Source organism: Heliconius melpomene, chromosome 14 (assembly GCF_056956725.1).
Source record: "Heliconius melpomene rosina isolate 202511_hmr_F chromosome 14, ASM5695672v1, whole genome shotgun sequence".
NCBI lineage: Eukaryota > Metazoa > Arthropoda > Insecta > Lepidoptera > Nymphalidae > Heliconius > Heliconius melpomene.
In genome coordinates, this window is record NC_140402.1 from 2,682,458 (window position 1) to 2,708,820 (window position 26,363).

At 35.5% G+C, this 26,363-nt stretch overlaps 1 protein-coding gene across 4 annotated transcripts in view; it reads left to right on the forward strand.

The window, feature by feature from the left end:
- The first annotated feature begins 223 nt into the window (after nt 1–223).
- Nucleotides 224–26,363, forward strand: part of LOC146531935 (uncharacterized) — a 103,977-nt gene continuing 77,837 nt past the window's right edge. For 2 of the 4 annotated variants that reach the window (XM_085196956.1, XM_085196958.1), the window contains exons 1-2: nt 225–560; nt 24,455–24,624. The gene's annotated coding sequence lies outside the window, so the exon portion shown is untranslated. Of the gene's footprint in view, nt 561–24,454; nt 24,625–26,363 lie in introns of all 4 variants that reach the window. The other 2 variants (XM_085196959.1, XM_085196957.1) reach the window with 2 other exon arrangements.

The window sequence follows — 26,363 nt, forward strand, 5'->3', positions numbered from 1 at the left end:
TATATACTAGTGTATACTATCTTTATTGCGTATATATAGAATATATCGACATGTGACGGCGAGGAACGCCGCGGGGTAAACCTGTATGCGCCTTCTCAGTCACATTTTTGTTGATCGCAAAAGATCAGCTATCTCTATCGCTCCTTGTAAACAGCGTATCTTGCGTCCCGCTTGCTCTCGCCGCCAGCCTCGCGGCCGGGACACGTAGCCTCGTTCCGCGCTCGTCCGCCGCCCGACGCGGCGCTGACGTGCGACACGGCGACACGGCGTCACGGCGCACGGCGACACGCTGTGCTGCACTAGTGTGGTTCCAGTGCTATTTGTTTATACCTACTATGGATTTGTCACGGCATCGAGGATCTGTCAATAGTGAGGTGCCCTGAACGTGTTTGTGATATTCGAAACGTCTCACACTGGAGGGACGCGACGGTTCGTTTTGTGTTGAATGGTGATTAAATGTAATTTACTTCGCTTTACGGTGCGGAGGCTCGCTCGGTGCGTATCGATCGCGTCGGAACAAAGCAGTGGATTGTTTTGGCGGTGAGCCGGTGCAGCTTGAGGTGAGGGTCTTTGTGTAATGGTGGCCACTGCTAGCTGTTGTAAAGGAACCTCTTAAAGATGATTATATGACCGCACGCAGCCGGTGCATGTCCGGGGAGGGCAGGGAGGTTGCATACTTCAAAAGCTTTTATAGATTTTAGTTCTGTAATGTCAAATTTTATCTCAAACTAATACACTTTTCGATATCGGTTGTAAAGCGTCGGTAGCGGCTAATAGCACCATATTGAGAGTGAGTAATGCCCATTGCCCTCCCTAATGGTATAATGGCTGTGGCTGGCGGTGGTGGAAACGGTCCAAATATTTATATAAAGCGGTCGAATCGCGCCGTGTCAACAAGCGGTGCTGTTTGACTTCCCCTTTAGACGAGGAGTTGATAAGATGAGGTTGATGCCGACTGATGATGATATAAATAATTAATAATAAGTTTTAATGTTACATAATATTGAGAATCGTGTAATTCTATATGCATTTTAATTTAACATTTTTAACCAAATTGCTTAAGCTTAAAACTAGTTCATTGAAAGAACTAAATATATTTCTTTGTTACTACACCATAATATTAGAAACCATATCTTTTAAAACGTATCTAAAGTAAGATAAGTTCTGTAAAATCCCAATTAATTAAAACTATCGTCGCTAACGACGACATTAATATCATAATCAAATATTAATCAAAGGGAACTCCAAACCGACGCTTCGACGACGACTTTGTAATAGGACATTTATTATGCTCTACGCCAGCTGTAATAGATACCTTATTAATTTTACGATCTAATTTGAATAATCATTAAGTTTGTAATGCCGCCTTCGTGCATGACCACAGACTGTCCTTTCTTATACTAAACATATATTATTTTCAGGTCACGTTGCACACTATCCGACATACATCAGGGTATCTAGTATTAAAACACTCCGCTCTCCATATTCGACCAAATTCTTCAGAATTTCTTCGCCTCAAGGGGAAATCGAACCCGTAAAGGAACCTGTGTACCCTTACGCCACGAGGCCACGACTGGCCTCACATATATATTATACAAGGAAAATTTCTTTTTTCTTCAAGTAATGAAAACCATTAATTTATCAATACATTTAGTAAAACTATTATCAAAAGTTCTACGAACTAGCTTTATCTAATTTCAATATCCTGATGCGTATTTTTTCGTCTTCATTGTATAAGTTTTTTTTTCATATAAAACAGATGACTAACCAGCTGTCTGTATTATCTTTAAATGTGTTCTTCATTCTTTATTACTATTTTACCTGGTTTTTTGCCTCCATTGGTTTGAGGGTCAGGGATAATCAAAGGACAGGCTGGGTTTCTAAATTTAGGGAATATATCTCCCGCATCCGGTGCTATCAGATAGGACGTGCTGATAAATTGAAACTTTCAGCTCACACTTAAACCTTTTGGGGTGTTGATATCTTTTTAATATAACAAATTACTTATTAACTTTAATGGACACTAAATCAGTAAATAATAGGATCAGGTTCACGCTGTATCCCACACACAGCAGAGTGGGCAGAGGGAACCTAGTGTTTTTTAGACACTTCGTTCCCTATTTTTTGGAGGCATTGCTTGTTGAGTGGCGTAACTCAACTCCGCGCTTTGCCTCGACAGAAGAGTAATTAATTGAAAATATAAATTCAAATAAATATTTAATTTCCGTGTATAGGGATCGAACCCACAACCCCTGCGCCACGACTGACCTCAATTGAACCAGTAAATAAAGTTAAATAAAAAAACATATTAAAAAAAGCTTAGCGTTGAAAATATCGAGAATGCTGACGATGTTACTTGATATTGAGGAGTTGCTTTTCATAAAACGACTCCTATAGCGTGCGAGCGTGTCGTCCCAGTAGGTCGATATAATATGTTGCTGTTTAATTTTGTTTACATGATATATCTCTACGGTTTTTTTTATGATAAAGAAAAATGATGACTCGTTTACTATGTACAAAGATCAATAACCTCGCTTTATATTTATTGCACACGTACATTTTTTTTGTAGTGTCTCGCTGTATACCGCACATAGCAAGCTAGGCAGCCTAGTGTTAAGATACTCCGCCCATTTTCCGCCCAATTCTTGCCTCGACAATAGAGCGAAGAAAATGGAATATTTCATTCCTTCAAGCGGGAATTTGAAGATTACAGTCACAATATTACTTTTAATTAAAAACATTTATTTTAATATGCTATAGTTAATAATATTTTAAAATATACGTTAATCAATATTCGTTATATCAATGTTACCTTTTAATTGGGTTTGTGACATTTTTGATAAAGTAGTGGTTTATACTGAAAATTGGCAAACATCGAGGCCTATGTTACGTAAATGGGCTAACTTCAATAGAAGACTATTTTATTTTCTTTATTTCTCTTGTATTTTGCGTAACAGTCGACAAAGATATAGGATTGTAACCTCATTATTTAGTTTACTAACTTGTAAATGAATAGGTTGAATATTTAAAAATATGAAAGTTTTCCTAAGTGGCATGTGAACTCGCTATAATCGCTGAGAGTCAAACCTGTATACTTAGAGGCTAGTCGTGGCGCAGAGGCACTAGTATATGACTGTAAAAGATATGAAATATTTTCATTTTTTCACGCTCCGATATCGAGGCAAAATGCGGCGTTAAATTCCGCCACTCACCACATAAAACCTCGGAAATTCTGCGAAAAGGGAGGAGTACAGTGTCTTAACACTATGCTCCCTCTGCCTATCCTGCTGTATGCGGGATAAAGCATGAAACACGTAAAAAACATGAGTCAACTTTATTTAATTTCACTTCCATGAGATTAGACGTCTCCATTTCAACCAATTACACAAAGACGGTGGTTAACATTTCAAGTGAAGCCATAGTTGGGAGCTACTAGGAAGTCATACAAGCTTGGAACAGTGTGTGACACGAGCGAACGATTTTATGTATCTTGGAAATATATTATTAATTCCTTTGTTAGAAACACATAGAAGTAAAATTTATGCTATATATAATATTAATTATATAATAATCCTTCCATGGGGTTGGGTTTTTTTTAATTTTATGCAGTTGGGTTGTTGATTTTTTTTTTTTTAATTAATATTATGGCAATGATAATTATGAAACCTTTTTTCAAATCCTTGTTTTGAGCCCTTTAATTCGACACTAATGTTGTAATTTAATATATATAAGGTTCTGAATATATGAGATACGTAATAAAGACTAATACATACATACATACAATAAAAGTGCGATAACCACAACCCCTTCTTTGTAGTCGGGTAAAAACGGAAAAAAATAATTCGATTCACCAAAATATGAACATAATCTCGACGAGTGCAATGTTATTTACAATACCCGTAAAGGTATACTGTTATCAATACATTTATAATTGGCTGACAAGCTCTCAATACGAACGATATATATAATTATTTATTGCTTTATTTAATCACATATTTTTAATTAATACTTGCATCGAGTGATTAATGATATAAATTCGATTAAACTTAATGAGTTACGCAGCTCAAAGGCCTTCAGGGATTGTTAAAAAGTATAATAAATTATTTCTTTTTGCTGCTTTCACGCTGTATCCCGTATATGGCAGGATTGGCAGAGGAAACCTAATGTTAGGACACTCCTTTCTCTACTTTCCGCCGAATTTTTGAAGGCATTGTGTTAATTGGCAGAACTCAACGCCTTAGTATCACAACGAAGAAATGAAAATATATATTAATAATAACTAATTAATTTCCCTGAGTGAGGATCGAACTAAGAACCGTCGCGTTACAGTCGCCCCTTTGTGCCTCTACGCCACAACGGTCTCGATAATAAATGAAATTACGTTTTATATTGCGAGTCTAATTGTTTTACGAGAGAGTTAAAAGTAATACTTAAAGATTTCCATCTCATAAAAGAACCCTCGACATGAAATATCTTAATAAAACATTAAAGCGTCGTTTGAAAAAGGATTTATTTGAGAGTCTTCTTAGCTCGAATCTTAACATGCCTGTCGATCTCGATGGCACTTGTAATTGATAAGATTACTTGAAATATCTACGTAGATATAGCAAAACGTATAAACACTTCAAATTATTGTAATGAGATAAAATTTCAATTAATTTAAATATATTGTAATAGAAAAAACCGACTCGAATGGAAATTCAAATTTAGAAAAATATTTAATTTCTTCGAGTGAGGATCGAACTCAAATCCGTCGCGATACAATCACACCTCTATTATATTATAATAAAAATAATAAGTAAAATCACATAAATATAATACTTTGCAATTAGAACTTACTTTTCTTATTTGGCACCAGCAATATTGTAAAGAATTGAAACCCGCGCAAAGCAAGAAAGTAATTTCGTCGAATGTAAAGAAAATCGCTGCGAACACTCGCTTGAGGTGAAATGCGACGTTTAAACTTTCCTCACCTCTCTTTAAAAGATTCAGATCAGTTTTTTACGGCCACGGAGGGGGTTTTAGTGCTCGAGACTAGACTTTTGTTAACTCAATGCTTTGTTGGCTTACGGTTTACTTATTTGATTATTTTGTTTTGTTTTTTTTTTGTACTGCAGGATAATTAAAAATGTTCAGGGTAAGCAGAGGGAACCTAGGGATAAGACACTCCGCTCCCCTCTTTCCGCTGAATTCTGGAAGCATTGCGTGTTAAGTGGCGAAACTTAAGGTCTCGCTTTTCCTTGTCATCAGAGTGAAGAAATTAAAATATTTAATATTTAATTTCCTCGTGTGGGAATCGAACCCACATCCTGTCTCCTTTACAGTCAGCTTGTGCCCCTGGAAATATTTATAACGTGCCCAAATTTATGTAAATGTATAAATGTCAATTTTTAAATCATATTATAAAGTTATAAATAGTTGTCATCCATATTCTATGTCCATAAAAATTAATAATTTATTGGCACCCCAGATACTTGTTAGCAATCATGTAAGTTGCATAATCTGCAAAAAATTAACTTAATATAGTATAATGTTAATTTGACAAATCATTTATATTAAATTTGTTAGTGTAAAGGTAAAACGAGTTTAAAACCGGTTTTTTTATTCATATATATATTTATATATAGCCATATATTTCTTATACAAGTAGTGATTGAGCTGACGGTCCACCTCTGCACTCACTTATAAATTACAAAAAAATTAGATATCTTATGCAAAATTTTGTGTATACTTATATTATTAGTATAGATGTCATAATATGAATAAATTACAACAGTTTCATAATTTTTCCAAACAGTATGCAAAAGAAATTTAGTGGTTAAACACTCCGATCCCTTAAGTTGCATTGCGTAATTGAACACCGTTATTTTTGTTTCTTTGTAAATATAAATCATAAGTGGGAAAAATACAGTAAAATCTGGTTAACGTGGACAAGTCAGAAAATCAATAACTATTAAGAATTCCAATGAGGCCTCGGCACTTATATTTAAATATAGGTAGGTATTTGTTAATGTTTATAGTACCATTCGAAATTTAAATTAGATTGAATTAATTCCATTTTTAGGAAATACTAGAACTTTGATGTTTACTTCTATAATTAGAAGTTAGGACTCAATAACCAAGTTATACAAATGTATAATGGGGGGTAATAAATTATATTTTTTATGTTCAAAGTTTATGTCCAACTGACCCATAATTGGTCTTGAAATTGGTAGCGACAGACAGGCAGATTTTTTATAAAATATCGATATAATTTCTAAAAGAGCTCATATTAAAGCTCAAATATTTGTTTACAATTAATTTTATGAATACGGTATACGGAATATATAAAATTACGTAATAATTAAACATTACGTCTTAGGTAATGTTATTTCAAATTTATGTTTAATAATTTGTGTTTAATATAATTTATCTATAAAGTTATAAACTAAAGATATAGTTTATTTGCTAATGTCGGTCTGGACAGTAAGCCTTAGCCGTGCCTAATGTCTGATTATGATAGCAATCACTCGAGGCGCTCGCCTGCATTTAAACTATGAAATTGATTAAGTATTGCTACGCCTAGATAGGCTAGACTAGACTAGAGCCGCCTCGGGCCCCACTTAGACTTTCTAGATGTTTTTCAAAGCATTATATAGTTCTTAGTAACACTAAAAGAAACCAGCGTGCCGAGCAGTTAACGAGCGATGTGACAACTCAATTTGTAATACTTGACACATTAGCTATTTTGTACAGAGTAAAAAATATTGAGATTATATATATATATTATCTAGGCAGGTAAATACAGATAAAATATAAAAACGGAATGGTTTCATATTTTATTATCTGAAATATTTGCGTACGATTTTTTGCTGTATTATTAAGTTGTAAGTAATTTGTTATTCTATGGTATTAGTATTACGTTTTTATTGAGACGTAACTGATATATCTACAGTTGTATATTAAAATTATTTGAAACATATAATGTCTTTATTATGTTACAACTTAAATAAATACAAATATTACATTAGTAATGAAATGGATTGAATAATTGATTTAGAACACAATGGTTAGGCGAGCGCAAGAGACAAGTTATAACGCCGTGTCGACGGCACGTAGCTGTGGTGCCGCATTTGTTAGTTTTTGGGCGCCGTGGGGGGCGCCCGGGCGCTGCGGGGAGCTGCGGGGCGCCGCGGGCGGTCGCGAAACCGATACACTCGCTAAGTCTGCAAGCGGCCAGCCATTGCTAGTCCCTGCATGAAATCGGTTATTGACGTCGCCCCGCACTGACGGCCATCTTATAATACTTGTCATGTCTATATACGATTTGACGATCTCTCATTTGTATTTGACTAAGTGGGTTTGGGCTTCATTTAAAACACGATTGTGACTTGAAATGAATTTGACTCTCGTCATCTAATATAATTAACAAAAATGTCGAAATGACCAGCTTAATTTTATTTCTTTATCGTCTGTGTAACGGACTTGTCAGATATGATCGCGGCATTACAAAATTAGTTAATTCTTCATGTCTCCACTGACAGTCGCCGAGGCTGCTCGATCAGCAGCACTCTATTAAAATCACACTTGATTAGATCTCGGCGCGGTTTAATTGCATACTCCACCGGCGGTATGCGCGCCTGGTACTCTCGGTACTCGCGCCGCGTCGGGCGAGAACGCTCCGCGAGCGTTTCTCCTTTGTTCTTTTTTTCATCTCGTCCGATTTATTCTTTGAATTTTTTTGTCTCTTTTGTAGAGTTTTCATATCCTTCTGTTTTCTGGATGGATTAATTTTAATTATGATTCAAAGCGCGCGGTTTCTTCATTTTGCATGTAGCTTTGCGAATTGCGATGTTTATTAAGTTCCCCGACGGTGTGGTGGGAGGTACGAGCGCGATGGACGTAGTATTTACCGGAGAGGTCGCGGGTTCACGACGCGCCGCCGCCCACTGCCAGTTTGCCGTCTGCCAACGGCGCTGGTATTCATTGCTTCAGGACATGTTCTTCAACTAAACGCTCGCGCTATGCTAATGTTATGGATCTCCATTTAATCACGGCCCACGGGTTACTACAACATTTTCAAGTTTAAGAGACATTAAACTGTCGGGGATTCCTTCAAATACCTAGATCTCATTATAAAATATAAAATCTAAAAAGCTTTCAAAGAATATCAAACCGACCCTGGCAAGATAATTTTAAAACAATTTTATCAAAGTCAAGCTAACATATTTTAAACGTTTATCATTAAGCATTCAAAAGGTCGGAGCGAAAAGGATTTGAAATATTTAATGAGATTTCTTCATTTCGTTATTTTATATTCAACGAAATGAAAAAAGGTCATATTTTTCTTAGCTTTTTAAAGTAATAGATTTAATAATTTAACCTTCAAATATATAAATGTAGATTGAATTTTGTTCATGAATTTCAAAGTCGAAATTGCGAATCACCAATGAGTCAGAGAGGTCTATCTATATTGTTTTATTATTCACATTCGATATACCTGACGAGGTCCCAACATAAATTCTCAGAAGGTCCAAATTACTATGACACGAGTATACTAATAGTTTATTATTACTAACAATTTGGCGTCCATATATTTTGCATACTGGTAAATGCTGTAGTACGATAAGTTATGCAAATAAGCCGAGATTATGTTCCAGTTTGTATACTATTTGTCAAAAGCAATTTATCTCTTGCAACTTGTAAATTCGAGTTTTGCGTACTTTAGACGTCCATCAGTCAAATCTCATTTGTTGGGGTATTTATGCAATGTCTCTACTCTCATGTTTAACACTTAATTCACGTCGTTTCACAAGCAGGTTTGTCTTTTCGCTCCAAGGGACCGGTATCTGGGTGGCTGTGGTGGGCATGTGTGGAGTTGGTAGCCGCCTCGTAAATCACCGTTCGCGGTAATGCGTAGATAAGAGCTCTCTCATTTGTTGTCCTATCTCTAACTTTCTCAGGCGCATTAGCAGTGACGTAACGCGGTCGAATACTTCTATGATTCTTAACATTTTTTACAAGTTTTCCGAAGACATTTTATCATTTACACAAGTCGTCAAAGGAACCTTTTGTTTTTTATCAAAAGCGCTTGTAAGCTTTTAGGTTGATAATTTTAGTTTTCAAAGAAATGAACTTTTATTATTTTTTATTGTCGGAATTCTTAATCTGTGTACACACGAAATGGAATTCGTAATGTTAGAAATTTTCAAATGAACACGCCAAAGCCATTTGAACGAGGGCCGTAAAACCAAAGTTCGGTGCTTTTCTCGCGTTTGACTTCAGCAATAAACATGTTATTGAGGTAGTTGTAGTTAATTAGTGAGTGGAACATGGAAACCTTACATGGGAGTATTAGACTTGCTTTAGTACAAGCTGGCGAACCTTTAAGTATAGAGATGTGAACATTCGCCGTTACATAAGAACACTGCTAATAGCATTATACATACTTACAACTATGTAACACATAAATTGACAAATTAAACATTTAATAAGGCCAGTCGTGGCGGAAAGGCGTGTGACTGTAAACTCGACTAGTTGTAGATTCGATTCCTACTTGAGGAAACGAAATATTTAATATTGTAATTTCTTCGCTATGTCGAGTCAAAACGCGGCGTTAAGTTCCGCCACTCCATCATCCTCCTCGGCTCCCTCTGCCAACCCTGCTAAATGTGGGACAACGTAAAGCTCAAAAAATATTAGTAAGAACTTATCGCACAACTATCTATTTGTAAACGTATATCCGCCGATATAAATTGGCCGAACTGATAAACAAAGTAAATACTCAGAAACATGTACCAGTTTCGTAGTTGATTGAATAAACAATAGCAATTTGATTTAAATCTGATTATGTCGATTCAGATTCCAGTGGATTCACGATGGAATTATTCAAGCAATAAAGATTACTAATAGTTTCAATAGAAGCGCCAGAGCCCGGAGCCCCGGGCCGCACGCCATCTCGCTTGATTAGGACCAATTACGGCGTTCACGCTATTACCGTCGCCGTTCTCCAACAACCCTTCCATTTAAACGGGGCCCTGTTTCATTACCATGAGAATTGTGGTCTCTCTTTACTTTTAGTACTTTGCTGGTACAAATTTTACAATTGTAACGTAGAACTAAAGAATATTCTCGTTTTTATATCTTTTTTTCTTTTCTGTGTTCTTTTTTGTTTTGTCTTTATACTGTAAAATTGTCTTTTTGTTAAGAACCGGCTGTGTTTTATGGTCCAACGTGATTGTTGTATATAATGGACCTATCTTTTGATTTTAAATGATGTAACATTAAGTAATTGTATTGAAATATTTCTATATTAAAGCTTGTAATGATAAGAAATTTAACATTCATTGAACAATTTATACATTATGCATAATGTTCATACTTTTAATAGTACGACAAGCTATAATAAACTGTAATTATGTGTATAACTTAGTACAATCCATCAACACAAACGATAATGGTTATTTCAAATTACATTAAGGAAATTATTCTCATTAGACTTCCTTTCCTTTCATTTTAAACAGGTAGGTTAAACTAACTAGCGTTGTCAATCGTCCCGATATTTAGCCAAAACCTTAAATGTCCCGAACGGGATAAACATGGTCCTGCTTTTCGTAAATTATTCTTCGTATTCGTATCTTTTTATTATTTTATTTTTTTTTTATAATTACTTATTAAAAATCCAACTCATCCCCGTGACAAAATCTGGCAACACTGACCCAAACGGTTAAAAGTTAAAATTGCCAGGGCAATAATCCTGAGAATGTTCACCAATACTAAAAACATTCATATTTAGAGTGTAATATAAGTAATGTATCACAGTGTATTTGAAAACTGGCACGACAAGGGCTTAGGGCTAGATCGCACCGATAATACGCCCACTTATCGCATACAATGCGGATATAAATCGTACGATGCGATCACTCGATACTGATATCGATATATAAATTGTAAACATTATGAACACTTAAAACAAGGTGGAGAAATGTTTTGTTTAAACAAAGAGAGAAAAAAATGTTTCCCAATGTTTGACACTAACAGACTTTAAAAGAAAGTTCCGAACTTTAAAATGTGTGTTGTAATTTGTGATTCGTTTTAGAGCTTTGTGTCGTGACTCTAACTCGTCAACACTTTTGTCCATGTTGAAGCAGCGTGGACTGTGAAGTACTTTCACAATGTTTTGTTAGCTTCCAACGGAATGAGTATATTCTGATATACTATTTAACTATGACAATGATAGATAGATATAAGATAGCCATTATCTTTTGCGACATACACAAAAAGATACATAAAGTTAGTATGACACCTGATGATGTAGAGACTGTCTTTTGTGACTTTCAAAGTTCTTTTATTAAGAGTCAAACAAAGGCTTCCAAATATTTTCTTATATTATAATATATATAAATAAATAAATATATTTATATTAGATACTTTCTTAACAACGACAAATATAACAATAAACCAACAGTCTAAAACTGCAATAAAAAAACGTTACCATTTTTAACAATTTATACATACATACGAGTCAATTATCCGATCGGAACATGCATTCCGATCACAGAAATCAATCGCCGCGATCAGAAGGACCAGGGTGGCATGAGTGCGTAGGAGCGAGACGGTGCGAAGGTCGAGGAACCAGTTTGGCGGGACGCAAGGTGCCTGCGGCCAGGTTAAGTTCACTGTATTAGCATCATCGCCTACCCTTTCATGTCTGCTTATCTTGAGCCTGGTCTAGGCCATTTAAATGAGCCTATTCAATTGTGTCTGGATTTATTTAGAACTTAGTGGATTTAGTATCGACGTGATTAGTTTTTATGTGTGTTTATTTTTATTTAGTGATATTTGAGGAATATTTACATGATTTTATGTTCAGAATAATAGGAAGCCAAAACAATTGTCTTAAGAATTTTGAGAGTTTATTTAAAATATTTAAAATTTAACTGATAGTTATTATTCAAATTTGGATATATTTTTTACAATTGTGTTAATGGAATTTAAATTAGGATCGGTTTTTTTATACAATGAGTGGAAGCCAAGTTATAAATAAATATAATAGAATTGAAAAAAAAAACACTTGATACGCCGCCTGCCCGTCTAAAGTGGAATTATCTAAGTAACTGACTTATTAGCGTAACAACAGCTAAACGGAAATTTCTCACATACTTCGTTTTATATGTTTTATTATTATAATGATATTGCTTGAATTATATAAAAGTTAACATATTTAACACAAATCTTTTATTTCGTTTTGGACTTCCTCTAGAGGAACTTCATTGGTATGCTCAAACAAAGGAAGTCTGTGTTAGGTATTAGCAGCTGGTTATGCATAGAATATTAAAATATCTTTCTATATTCACTGAACATGTTCCGAACATAGAAAAATGATATTATTATAATTTTGATATTTTAAAAAGTTTTATTCCACACTTAAGAAAAAAAGAATATATTTTTTAGATAACATTTTGAACACATCAGAATTTGAACCTGCGCTCTCTTGAAAGCAGTGTCACCTTAGACCTGACATAAAAACACTTAAACAATACTAACGGCGCCCAAAGACAAAACTTGCTAATCGAAAGACGAATCCATTTTGACAAATCAACGTGTACCGAGTGACGTCACACGTACGGTACTTCACGTATCGCTTAACAAGATAATAACGGTCTCCGTGACATCAACCGACTGTTGTCTCTATACTTATTGATAGAAGCCAGTGGCTAGTGGCTGAATAGCACCGGCCACGTTTCTATACATGTTATTTTGTCATTAGATCTCGTTCAATGGTTGGTTGTGGTCTAGTCTTAGAAGAAGCTGTGTTTTTTTATTATATTATAATTAATTTTGATTAGATAATTGTTTTTATTAAGTATGTTAAAATTTAAATTTACATGTCGCACAAACAATTTTTTTTAGGATCTTATAGGTGCTATTTTAGTAGTAGTAGTTTTAGCAGGCAGAGAGAGCCATGTGTTAGTCACTCCGCTCCCAGCTGTCCGCCGAATTCTGGTGGTATTGCGTGTGGAGTGATGGAACTTAACGCCGCGCTTTTGTCTCGAAACCAGAGTGAAGAAATGAAATTATTTAATATTTCATTTCCTCCAATGCGAATCGAACCCACAACCTGTTACATTTACAGTCACATAGCTGACTAATTGGTAAAGAATTTTACCAATTATGCAAACATCATAAAAGAACAAATGAATAATTAATATTTAAGTACACTTTGAATAGGCATAAGTAGTGCCTGCGGGCAGATACCATCGTGAATGGTACGTAATAATGTGGATAAAATTATTCAAAAGGTCGACCCAATAAAAACATTAAGCTTACAAGTTAGATATAATTATTAAAATATATTTTTAAACATAATATTGAACTTCGCGGCACAAGGGTGTGACTGTAACACGACGGTTGTGGGTTCGATCCCCACTCGAGGAAATGAAATATTTATTTACATTTATATTTCCATTTCTTCGCACTGGTGTCGAGGCACGCAAAGCACGGCGTTGAGTTCTGGCACTCAACACGCAATGCCTGCAGAATTCGGAAAAAAATGGGGAAAGGAGTGTCTTAACACTAGGTTCCCTCTGCCTACCCTACTGTGTGCGGGATACAGCGTGAAGCAGATCTATATTTAAGTGTTTTCTTGTCAAAACTAAATATTTGTTTATTTCATATTCTATTTAACTTTATAATTAATTTAGTACGTTAACTCGAGCGGAAAGGTCAATTATTAATATTTTATCTTATTAATTATATTAATAATAATGTTTGACTAGTATAGCGAATATACAGCCATCGGCAAAACAAGTGTGGTTATGACACAATCCTTATCGCTATTAAATTAGTTTAACGGCGTTCGGCCGAATAATTTAAGTCGTCGACTAGCTACGTTTTATAAATAATTTTATGGTATAATAAAATATATTTCCGTCTTATTTTTTTGACTTTTAGGATTTACACATTATATGTAACATTTCAGCTTCACGCTTTATCCCTCAGGATAGGCAGAGGGAACCTAGTGTTAAGACACTCCATTCCCCACTTTCCACCGAATTCTGGAGGCAGTGCGTGATGAGTAGCGGAACTAAACGCCTTAGCCTCGACACCAGCGCGAAGAAATGGAATTATAAGTTTATTTTCTTTCCTCGAGTGGGCATCAAACCCTCAACCAGTCGCGTTTACAGTCAAACTTTTTGCCCCTGGGTCACGACTGTTCTCAAATATTTTTTATAAGTATTTAAAATGTTATTTTAAAGACGATTCTTCATATATTATGCATATATAAAGGAGTATCTAATCAGTTGCTTAATATTCAATAGGGTTCAATACGAGCACCGCTGCTCACTGAACACCGCCAAAGGAGCGTAGGCCTTTGTGTCTGAAATTTCACAGGCATGTTCCATTAATATTACGATCCAGCTTTTCTTTAGTTACCTCATACTTGCATTGATTCTATAGGCCAGTGTTGCCAGATGTCCCGATTTTTAGCCCAAAAAAATAGATAAATGTCTCGGTCGTTAGTCCCGCTTGTCAAGGATTTGTGTTACTTTAAGATTTTAATTAGTTACTAATAATTTTATATAATTAGTTACCTATAATTATAGTGAAGGCTTAACTGACTAAAATATGATAAACTAAAACAATATACAAACTAAAACAAAATAGTTTAAATATAGTGACGTTATTCCATTCAATTACAACGCTATACTGATCACATTCTATATTGATATCTATCACCATTGAAAGCTTTACTTAAAACTAAAATTAAAAAATAGATAAATAATAAATTAAATCTTCATAATTTTTATCCCGCTTTTGGCAAAATAATCCCGCTTGCGTGATTGACACGAAGCAAAACACAATGAACGAGTCCAGATTAGAGTGGAGTAATCTAACTTATACTGAGTTATCACTTTATCAGATTCCTCGATAACAATTGTCACCCGAACGGGAACCGCAAAGCCGGAGCTGAAACGATATCCTTTGTTTAATTTACTGGGACGAAATCTGGAGGCGAGGGTAGCTACGGTTGCCATGACAACACGCGCCTGGTGGTTCCCCCCTCGCTTCCCTCCCCCCACGCCCCTGCTCCGGTCCCCCCGCGCTCTATCGATCCGGGCCCTCCCCGCGCCACTCCAAATCAAATTACACGAGCGAAGCGAGAGCCGGCGGCTGCCGACACACTGCGGGTTCGACCCCGCACCCCTCGTCGACTCAATCAACTTTGTATTGGCGTAATAGTATTTTAATTCTATCACCGCTTTTGACTGCATCCCTATAATAGCTTGTTTGCAAATTAGTTAGGCACATGTTACAATGTACGCGCTCGAGTTGGACGCTTACACACTTGCCTCCGTTGTATGACAAGCTAATTACGGCCGATTTACATTAAATGAACCGACTCGGGTCATTATAAATTGTGTACGACTTGCGTAATATTTATTCTAATTTTATTTATAAGTCCGTTTATACTTATCTATATCGTTGAATTGAAAAAAAATATCAATATTTGCTGTGAATATCTAGAAACGTATAACATTAAAAGCAAACATTGATACTAAATACATCTACAAATAAAAACCTCAAATAAAATATTCAAATAAGTCATTTTAATATACAAAATTATTTTAGAGATCAATTTCCTGGATTCGAGCTTCCCTAAGCACTGACGGCGCATATTTTTATCATAAACGGGCGCGACGCGGCAGATTTAAAGCAAATTTGCTTGGAACACGGCTGGCTTTCTACTGCTGCATTATTATGCGAGAACATTAAAGTAGAACGCTCAAACTGTAAGGAAGATACGGTCTTTCTCGAACAATAGATACCTATCTCATCCACCTACCTATCCAATTCCTTATTTAATCTTATATTAGAAATAACTTCTGTAACTTAAATAAATAAAAATTATAATGTATATTTTCTATTCATAACTAAGCTTAAAAGCACGTGTTTTCATTATTATTCTTAAATCTAAATACCGATGTTAAAATGACTACGGTCTGGTCTTTATGAGGCCAACAAATTAGATATATTGTTAATTCAGCTTTATAAGCTAGTATTGAAGTAACATAATGATTGATGTATTACACGAGTAAAACAAAGGCAGTTCGGCTATCGTTTATTTTATAGCGATTGGTAATAAAATCGATTACCGTATCATCCGTACCGAAACGTTCGCGAGGGGACGACAGCCGCCCGGGAGTCTTTTAATGAGGGAATGCCGTGATGTTGCACGGAACCCGAGCCCGAAGGGACATTTGTCTTTCGTCGAATAATGGAAAAGCGACGAAAGGATATTTATCAAAACTGCCGGAGTTTCTCGTTAACTCATTCTGTTTACGAGCTTTCCCTAAATTATCCACTGAACAGTAATAAAATAATGTGGAATAATTTCATATTTTTTTGCGTAAAATGTTATTAAAATCATAATATCGTATATATTTGATATAAAACTCGCTATTGATAAATGATATGTATTTCCTCGTGCACGGCAAATTTGCCGCTAAATGATGTTTGCGTGTTGTGTGATTGTGATGAGTGTATTTCTGGATCGTCGCCAGCTTTTTCAACACATCCGCAATAAGCTCGGAACAACATATTTATTACAAAGTAATTCAAGAACGTCATGTTTTCCTTAGATTTAAGCGCCATTATATACTACTCGTAACTGAGAACTTGATCCTCGAATTTAGCCAGTATAAATCTTGGAACGACTTAATTTGGTCATGCAAGCGTACTAAACCACAATGTAAGTGACATTGGAAATCCGCCAAATGCAACTTTGTTTTCAACTTCCCGTATATGTATCTTAAACATATACATTTCTCTCGTGTTTATGGATTTGTTGAAAATCGCACGCCTTGATAGATAGATAAATAGATAGATAGATAGATTGTTTATGTAAACTAATTAATTATCAAGCGTCGGTGGTTCAATCAACACGTGCAGCTAGCGAGGAGAGTTGGAGATTAGCGAGGTGATATCGAGTGACCCTAAGGGTCGAGCCGGTCCGGTGGGACCCTACATATACCACCGCCGCTAATAAACACCTACGACGCCACGCACGTACAAAACCACTCCGTGCGGACACAAATTGCTTTTGTTCGAACATCGAACGTGCTGTGATAGAAACCGATGCAATTATTTCCTTCTTATTGCGGTTGACGTCTGATGGGCTCACAATAGACGAGGCTTAGATAATTACGAAGCGTTCGCCTCCGGTACTAATGTTATATTTATTAGCGTTGAGACGTTGCTGTTATATTATATTTGAAAAAAAGAAATAAATCAGCTTCACGCTCTATCCCGCACACAGCAGGATAGGCAGAGGGAACTTAGTGTTAAGACCTTCCGTTCCCCACTTTCTGCTGAATTCTGGAGGTTTTTCGTGTTGAGAGGCAGAACTCAACGCCGCTTTGCCTTGACAATAGAGCGAAGAAATGGAAATATAAACGTAAATAAATATTTCACTTCCACGAGTGGGGATCGAACCCATAACCGTCGCGTTACAGTCACACCCTGGTGCCGCTGCGCCACGACGGCTACACGAATTAATTAATTATATTTACCTATATTATATTATTTTTTCCATCTTAGTACCTCGTTAGCCATAATTCACAAAATACTTCAATCGATCTGACAAACATAATAAATCTATTGAACGTAATCGAGGATAGGATAAACAAGCAATTTACGGTGAAAAGCGCCACACAATGTTTTATGATTAATCTCCCGTCGGTTCGGGCTCCTGTCCTGGATATCAGATAAAATAACATGAGATTTGGAAGCCGTAAGTCTAACATGTGATAGGTATTATAGTACAGAGTACAGATCCACGCTGTATCCCGCACACAGCAGGATAGGCAGAGGGAACCTAGTGTTAAGCCACTCAGTTCCCCTCTCTCCGCCGATTTTTTCGAGGCATTGCGTATTGAATGACGGAATTTAACGCCGCGCGATTATTTAAATAAATATTCGATTTCCTCGAGTGGCAATCGAACCCACAACCAGTCGCGTGTACACACTTGTGCCCCTGGCCCAGAACGGCCTCTAGAATACTGATGCAAGCTTCTATATATATAAATAATCTTATATCAAATACGAAAGCTTCTTATTTAAGTATCTCGACCGTGAAAAAAAACATTTTATTTATGTCGCGTTGTGCGAGCGAGTGGAGTATCTGCACGCCGCCATCGCACCTATTAGCTCGATACCAGGCTAGCATAAAAATAAAGCGAGTAATTCACCCGAATCAGCAAGATGTCGTTCGTGGCGGGGTTCTGTTACGCGTGGGTGCTCTGGACGTTGTTCACATAAACTTGTTTATGAAATCTTCAAAGCGTTTGGACGTGCGCTAACTAAATTGATTTCAGCTCTGTTATTATAAACATTTTATGTATTTATTCCTTACGTTTGCCTGAATGACATCATGATTAGTTTGTTAGCGTGTTTATAATTTATTGTTTTTGTCTAATAATGAATAACGCCTTCGATTGATTGTTGGTGTAACAAGTTAGTTGTTAATGTATGGACGGAACGAACGATCTATTTGGCATAGACTTCGTTGAAATAGTTAAGTTCGGTTTGTTATGTATCTATGTCAGGTATTTGTTGTCTGTGGTCTTTGAAATAAATTGATTTATTGTTTTGCTATTATTAAGTAAACAAGAAATATTTTTGCTTTCTTCGCTCTAGTGTCGAGGTGTTCTGGTGTCAAAGAGGTAGCGGAGTGCTTTAACACTATACGGATACAGTATGAAGCTGGAAAAAAGAAATATTTTTGTTAAATTTCATGACATAAGAGATAACGAAAAAATAAAATAAAATCGTCAACATTTATATACGGAACGGTACTCGAGTGCTCGGAGCGACACAGTGTGTAATAAACGGTTGTTTTGTATTCAAAAGTCGGAAAGACTAACTACTAATGGCCGTGAGGTTGAGTGCATTCACTCGACTTTCTCACAACATAACTGCCTACCGGCTACGGTAAGTACAGAAATTATAGTTAGATATGTTATTTTTATTATTTTTGAGCTTCACGCATTATCCCGCATGTAGCAGGATAGGCAGAGGGAGCCTAGTGTTATAGCACTCTGCTCGTCACTTTCACCGAATTCAGAAGGTGCGGAGTGTCGGATCTCAACGCCGCGCTGTGTCTTGGCACTAAAGCGAAGAAATAAAATTATTAAATATTTGTTGTCCTTGGGTGAGAATCGAAAATTAAATATTTATATTCAATATAAATATTTTATCTGTATGTTGTTTTAGAATCACGTGTCATATATTTCTATTTTTAAACCGTGTTATCGTAATTATAACTTTGAACTGACGAAGACAGCTTCGATTGTAGATTCTAATTAAATCTATTTCTTATCTTTTTGATGTATACATAACAGAAATAATTTATGAAATTTCATTGGTATTTAAAATTGGTATTTGCGAAGAATTTTTCACATTACATACGCTATGTTACGACTTACGTATAATGAAAAATATTTCAATATTACTATATCCGCCATTTTCCCATATTATGTATATGGGATATAAATAAATATCTTAGTCTTAGTTTATAAACAAATTAAATCAGCTTCACGCTGTACCCAGCACATAACAGGGTAGGAGGTATTGCCTGTTGAGTTGCAAATGCTATCTCAAATTCAAACATTTAGTATAACGAACTAAAATACAGTAAACCACTACAATATTTATAAATACGTATAAGAATTCCGAAAATATTTCAATATAATATTACCACGAAAACACCTCGCATGGCATCAAAGCCTTATTTTATTACGTTTCCAATTTCGCTTCAACGGCAACAAATATACGTGTAATATCAAAAGAAAGATCAGAAGTAAATATTTCAAATAAGATGGAGAAAGGTTTTGGGGGGTAGAGAATTTTTACGGAGTTTACAAAATGTTTTGATGGTGGAACAGAATATATTGTAATGTTATATGAATACGAAATTTGGTTATTACGTTCCCCATAATGGAAATCGTGCCGAGGTAACAACCCACCCGGTTGAAGTAACTCTCAGGTACTTAAATATATTATTATATACATTGTACTATAGAATTATTTACTTCTACGGTTTTATAGTATGTAGTTGTAAAATCGTAAACGATTGTATAACGGTCCTTTCCTATACAGTAACTGTTATAACAAACTACTCTTCAGACGTTTCAAGTAACATGATGATTAACATCTTGAGACTGCCATTATATATTTTTCTTAACTAAAAGCATTCGTTTGTAAAGGTAAAAACACTATTATCAATTTCTCAGCTCTCATCATACTAGAAAGCATACGAATGGGGATATTTAATACGCATTAAACAGCGGTTATGGAGAAGTGGTATATGTAAAGAACAGACACACACACGCACACCGTCAGCAAAATACCGTAACTTGGGAGGGGACAAGGGAGGGGAGAATGGGGTAACATAAACATACGGCAGGTGACACTTGATAATTACAAGTAATTATTTTTTTGCTCTGGAGCTCGAGCAGTTGTTTTTAAAGCTTTTTAAATGAGTTGGACAACACACTACTATTAACTTTAATTCCTTTGTTTGTAATTAATGTACAAATGTTTTCACATTAATGTGTTGTATTTAAATTATGTGTTAATTTATATCATCGACATTTAATATTTGAATTAAAATTATTAATATTATAATTACATCTTTTTTAGTTTCACGTTGGATCCCGCAAAAAAAGCGGGTTAGAGGGAACCTAGACTTAAGACAACATCCCTCACTTTCTGCGAAATTCTTGAGCTATTCTTTTAGGTGGCGGCGTTTCCAGAGCGAGGAAATTAAATCATTAAATATTTCATTCCTCAAAGTCAGAATCGAACCCACAACCGTCGCGTTTGCCCCACGCTTGTGCCCCTGCGCCACAACAGTCTCAACATTTATAATCATTTTCAATAATAATAATATAATTAGTGTCAATTATTATTATTACCATTTAACCTTATCTCCATTAAAAATATCAAAATAAATAATCCTCATAATAAACTATTATTATTTGATTTCTTACTAAGCCCATTTTAAACGCTTAACCGTAGCAAACTTAAATGGAGCCAACGTTTATGTGTAACGGCCTGAGCAAAGAGAGATCAAGGGGTCGCAGAAAGCTGCTCGTTGTATTGTCGAATTTGTTTGAGGCGTTAATAATTCGTCACATGCCTCACTCGACACTGGCTGTTACTTTAGAAATGTCATTACGAAATATTTCTCTATAGGCTTATTGACAACAGATTTAACCTTAAATAATTAATACAAATGAGTGCTTTTTAACATAAAGTACTTGTATTTAGCTTTTGTTGATTTTTTTTTCTTTTCCCCGAGGCGAGTCCCGCAGACTTCCTCACATGCTACCATATAGTGCTTGCATTTCTTCAGGCACAGAGTATCCTCTTCTCCCTCCAAGTGTCGCTGTAAAAGCGAATAAGACTAACAGCATTAACCTCATGATCCAAAACTAAAAACTTTTGTTGATAAATTTAATCATCCCATGAATATTTGCTCATTTCACGTGGTATTTACTCTGATCCATCTTATCATAAGTAAATACAGGTAAAAATTTCATTATCTAAATAAAGATAAGCCGGCTTAAATATTGGGCTCTTAGTGAATATTTCAAGAAAAAATAATAATATAAGACAATAGTCGAATAGTTATTATTATTGAGGCTATTAAAAATAAATGTAGAAACTCTTTAAGCAAAGTAGGTTTCTTGGAGAACAAAAGAACATTAAAGATATAACGGCCAGTAAATTTCGAGGCTTGACAACGTTACATTTGCACAAGGTATTAACTAAAGCCGTAACCTTATCCGACGTGTAAATTTATGCAACAATCTCATCGGGCAGCCCTGGGATCAGGGTGTCAGCGATAACGCGATATTGACACCACGCCATCAATCACTTTAAAGCGAGTGGCCCGATTGAGTATATAGTGTCGTGTTGCAGTTGTGGTCATTGCTTACAAATTGCTGTCGCTTCAGTGTGCAACTCTTCAAAACTTGCTGTATAAATGCCAAATGTCATCTATCCTTTGGCATGTTAAGCCAGTCTGTGTGCACAGTCTCGACTCAACAGCCAAGCTATCTCACGATTCAATGAATAAAGGCGGTATAAATCCTCGCACAATGCACTCGCAGCAAACAATGTTGTATCATTATCTGTAAAATAAAAGGCAACGGTAAACTATAAATATGGACGCTACAAAATGTTGCCATATGCTGTAAAGTATTAATGTTAAATATTTTCGAGAAAAATATCATTATGGTCAGTTTACAGTCAATTTTTTTTATAATATTTGATAAAACAAATAACTAACATGCATTTGTCCTTTTTAAATTATACCGTGATTATATACCTTAGTTTTCGTTTCAACAATAATGTTTTAGTTTTTCTTATTCGCAGTCTTGGTATAGCTCGTATAACAAAGACCCGACCGCAGTGATCGTAACAAAAGAATATAAGAAATATCTCCCCCGCAATACGATTCGGATCGCGAGTTAGGAAGTATCGGAAAATATTCTTTGCTCTTCAAATATCTGAGTACATAGTTAAAATCTCTTCTCATATTTTATCAAAAGAATGGCAAATAGCTTCAGCGTACAATATAAATTGCTTTATACGAGAGCGTAACTTTATTTTTCTTTGTCGTATCTAATGTGACGTCCAACAATGTATAGATAGAAGAGCAAATTATTTAACGTTTTTGAATAATTATTCCAAATTAAATTAAATATTCTAGCATTTCTTTTGCCCTTTTGCATAAAATAATATGAATATTAATATAGGCACTTGAATAATGACAACAATGTAGTACTTTAAAAAGTGACTGACAGTACGTATATACAATACATACGTCTTTATTTCATCTGTTTTTAGACAATATTTATTTTTTTCCAAATTTTTCTAGTTATATAAATTGTGTCTGCATTAATTTTTATAAAAAACGTGACGACTCTAAAGTGAACATAAAAGAGAGAAAGGAGAGTCTTAAGCTATGTCATAGGTGTATCTATCTGTTAACTAGTAACGATGAAGATAAAAAATTTAAATCATATTTAATTGCAATTTACATTGGCTTGTCATATTAAAATAATATAAATCTTACATTGTAGCATAAATGCTGTTATTGTCCCATCAATTATATTAATTAATTATTTTGTAACGTCAATAACAATTGCTTACATGGCTACTTCGCTCATTTACCTACGTCATTGTCTTATCTTTTGCCTATTAATAATAGGTTTCTTTGCTGGTAACTTATGATAGTTAAGTTTAAGTATAAATATATTAAATGTTTTTAGAATATTGAAACTCTACTTTTTCTTTGGCATATACAAAGTCTACTTATCAGCCCCCTTCCATTTTATAAATAAAAAAATCTTGATGGTATATATACAATTTTATTACAATGATGCATAATACAAATATGTTTAACGACAAACGACAACCATTGCCGTTTTATTAGCAAAACTAGAAATTCCTCGAAACAACTATAAATAAAATCATTCTCATAATTTATTCTTTCTTAAAGATCGTTGTAACCGTCTATAAAGCGCTTTGTAATTATACGTTTGTTTTAAGAATGTATTATACAAATAAACTTTACGAGTCGAACGTTTAAACATAACTTTTTATTATCTCACATGTTTTCTTGGACGCACACACACAAATAAAAAAGTTATCGCCGCCTACCGCGCTCAGAGCCAGAGCGGGCATGTGGTCCGCGCTCCCGAGACCAATTACTCGAACATTTTATAATTATCAATCGAGCGCGTCCCGTATAATATTACGCCATGAATAAATGCGCTTCAATCTGAACGGTATAACAGCAGTCATATTTTGTTATCCCTTCATGCATAAATGTTTGTGTAATAATTTTGGAAGCCATGTTCCCGAGTCCCCTTGCCCCCGTGCCCCTTTGCCCGCGCCTCCTCGCCACGTTGCACACGCTTCACGCGAAATCGGACCTCTCTCTCTAGTTGTAAGTTTCATAAACAGCGGCACACCCGGCAGCTTGTTTTACGTTAATACTATTCTTACATGCGAATATTTTCCTATATCGTTGTTATATTATATCTAAAAGATAATTAGTTGGCACTTTGCGAGCTAGCGGCGGACGATACGATCATCGTAAAGTAAGAGAAGTGTCATTTATGATAGAAACACTAGTTGGACTTATTTGCGTGTAACTTTACACTTTGGTCTTCCACTTAGTGAAGCGTGAAACGATAGTTGCCCCGGGTACGGCTCCGGGCGGCGCTGGCCGGCTCAGCTTGGCGCTGCCACGCTCGCGCTCCGCCGCTCAGCGCTCAGTATTCGAGCGGCGTGCACTCGTGACGCGCGCTTGTAATTCCTTGCGAGGCCAGTGCCAGTACGCCAGTGTCAGATAACTGTGTGTCTCGGAGTGCTCATCTCTCTCTCTGTCTCTCCGTAGGTGTGAGCCGTGCTGTCTGGTGCGGGATACGTTGCATGGTGTTCAAGTGTTGGTGCATTGATGGTGCCACTCCCGCAGTGATAGTGTTAACTAAGTGCTATTAAGTGCTGTATGGATTGTGTCTCTTTGGGATTGCCATCGCCAGTCATCGATAGATCCAGTTGGGAACGGTGAGGTTTTAGCTTAGTATAATATTTACTATATATATTTTTTTATCTTATTTTAGTTTATGTAAATATGTAATGCTAATATCTGAATTGTTTAAATATGGCTTTGTTTTTTATTTAACATTCGCTCGTAGTACTCGTGCTTGATGTTTATTCTATTAAGTATGTAGACGTGCTTTATCACAAAAATTCGAAACATGAGTTATATTGGTAATATAATCTCAATTTTTATAATATTTCGATATCAAGATAATGATTGCGAGACATCTTTTATATTTGTTTTATAGTACCTACTGATTGGAATGTTTTAAGGACCACACACAGTGACTTCTAATATGTAACATTATTTTTGGAGTAAATTTTAAGGATATAAACATTCATTTATATTCAAATTTTGGAATATTTAAAGCTATAAAATCTATTAATAAATTAGTTAAAAAAAAGTTATTAATTAATAGTAATAATTATTTTATTCTAAATCTTTTCATACACAATAATGGAAAAAGTAGTATAAAATTGTTAGGTTCATAAAAAAAGATGTGTTATTTCCATATAACGAACACGGACGGCCCTCGCTATAACAGCGTAGGGACGATAGGGAAAAGCAATAAAAACGTATTGGTACGTGAGAAGGGGACAAAAAAGTTAAATATGTTAAGGCGTAGTCACTTCATGGTTGTTTATTTTTGTATAAAACTCATATTTTTCTTAGACTCATATACTCAATATTAACTATATTTTTTTACAGTTTTACGTTTTATTCAGATTATGAGTATTGCAGGGTAGGCAGAGGGAACGTAGTGTTAAAACATTCTATTCCCTGCTTTAGACCCAATTTTCGAGACATATTTGTAAACAAGGCAAAGCGAGAAAATTAAAATAACTAATTACCCTAAATTACCCTAATTAAAACCCACAACCATCATGTTTACAGCCTGACGCTGTACCCCTGAGCTGCGACGGCCTTAAAAATTATAATATACTTCTCATTAAATAATAAAATATGAAATGTTAACATTTTTATGAAATATTCATTTAAATTATGAAGATCAAATGCTCGTATATGTTTTTCGTATTTTATTTTCAAGTATTTAAATTTAGTATTTAACATTGAGGCATTGGTATGACTGTAAGCGCGACAGGTCGTAGGTTCGATACCAACCCGAGAAAATGAAATACTTAACATTATCATTTCTTCGCTCTGGTGAAGAGGCAAAGCGCGGCGTTAAGTTCCACCAGACAATGCCCCCTGAATTCGACAGAAAGTGGGGGGCGGAGTGTCTTAACACTAGGCACCCCCTCTACTTAGCCTGCTACACGCGGGATACAGCGTGAAACCAAAAAAAATGTAATTTAAAATTGTAATCATTGCAACGCGTCGAACGACGAAAACGAGATGTGCTATACACGGTCACAATACCATTTAAGTGCCACGCAACGTTTAGCCTTGTAATTTACAACAATAAAAATGTTAATTAAAAGAAAGCTATTATGAAACCGTCGTGGCCCAGGGGCACAAGCGTGTGGGTTCGATTCACAGAGAAGAATTAATGATTATTTATTAATATTTTCATATATTCGATCTGGTACTAAGATAAAAGCGTGACGTTAAGTTTCGTCACTGACCTCGCAATGCCTCGGAAATTCGCCAGAAAGCGGAGAACCCAATGTCTTATCACTAGGTTCCCTCTGCCAATCTTGCTATATCGGGATACAGGCGAAGGAAAGTTATTATTTGTAAA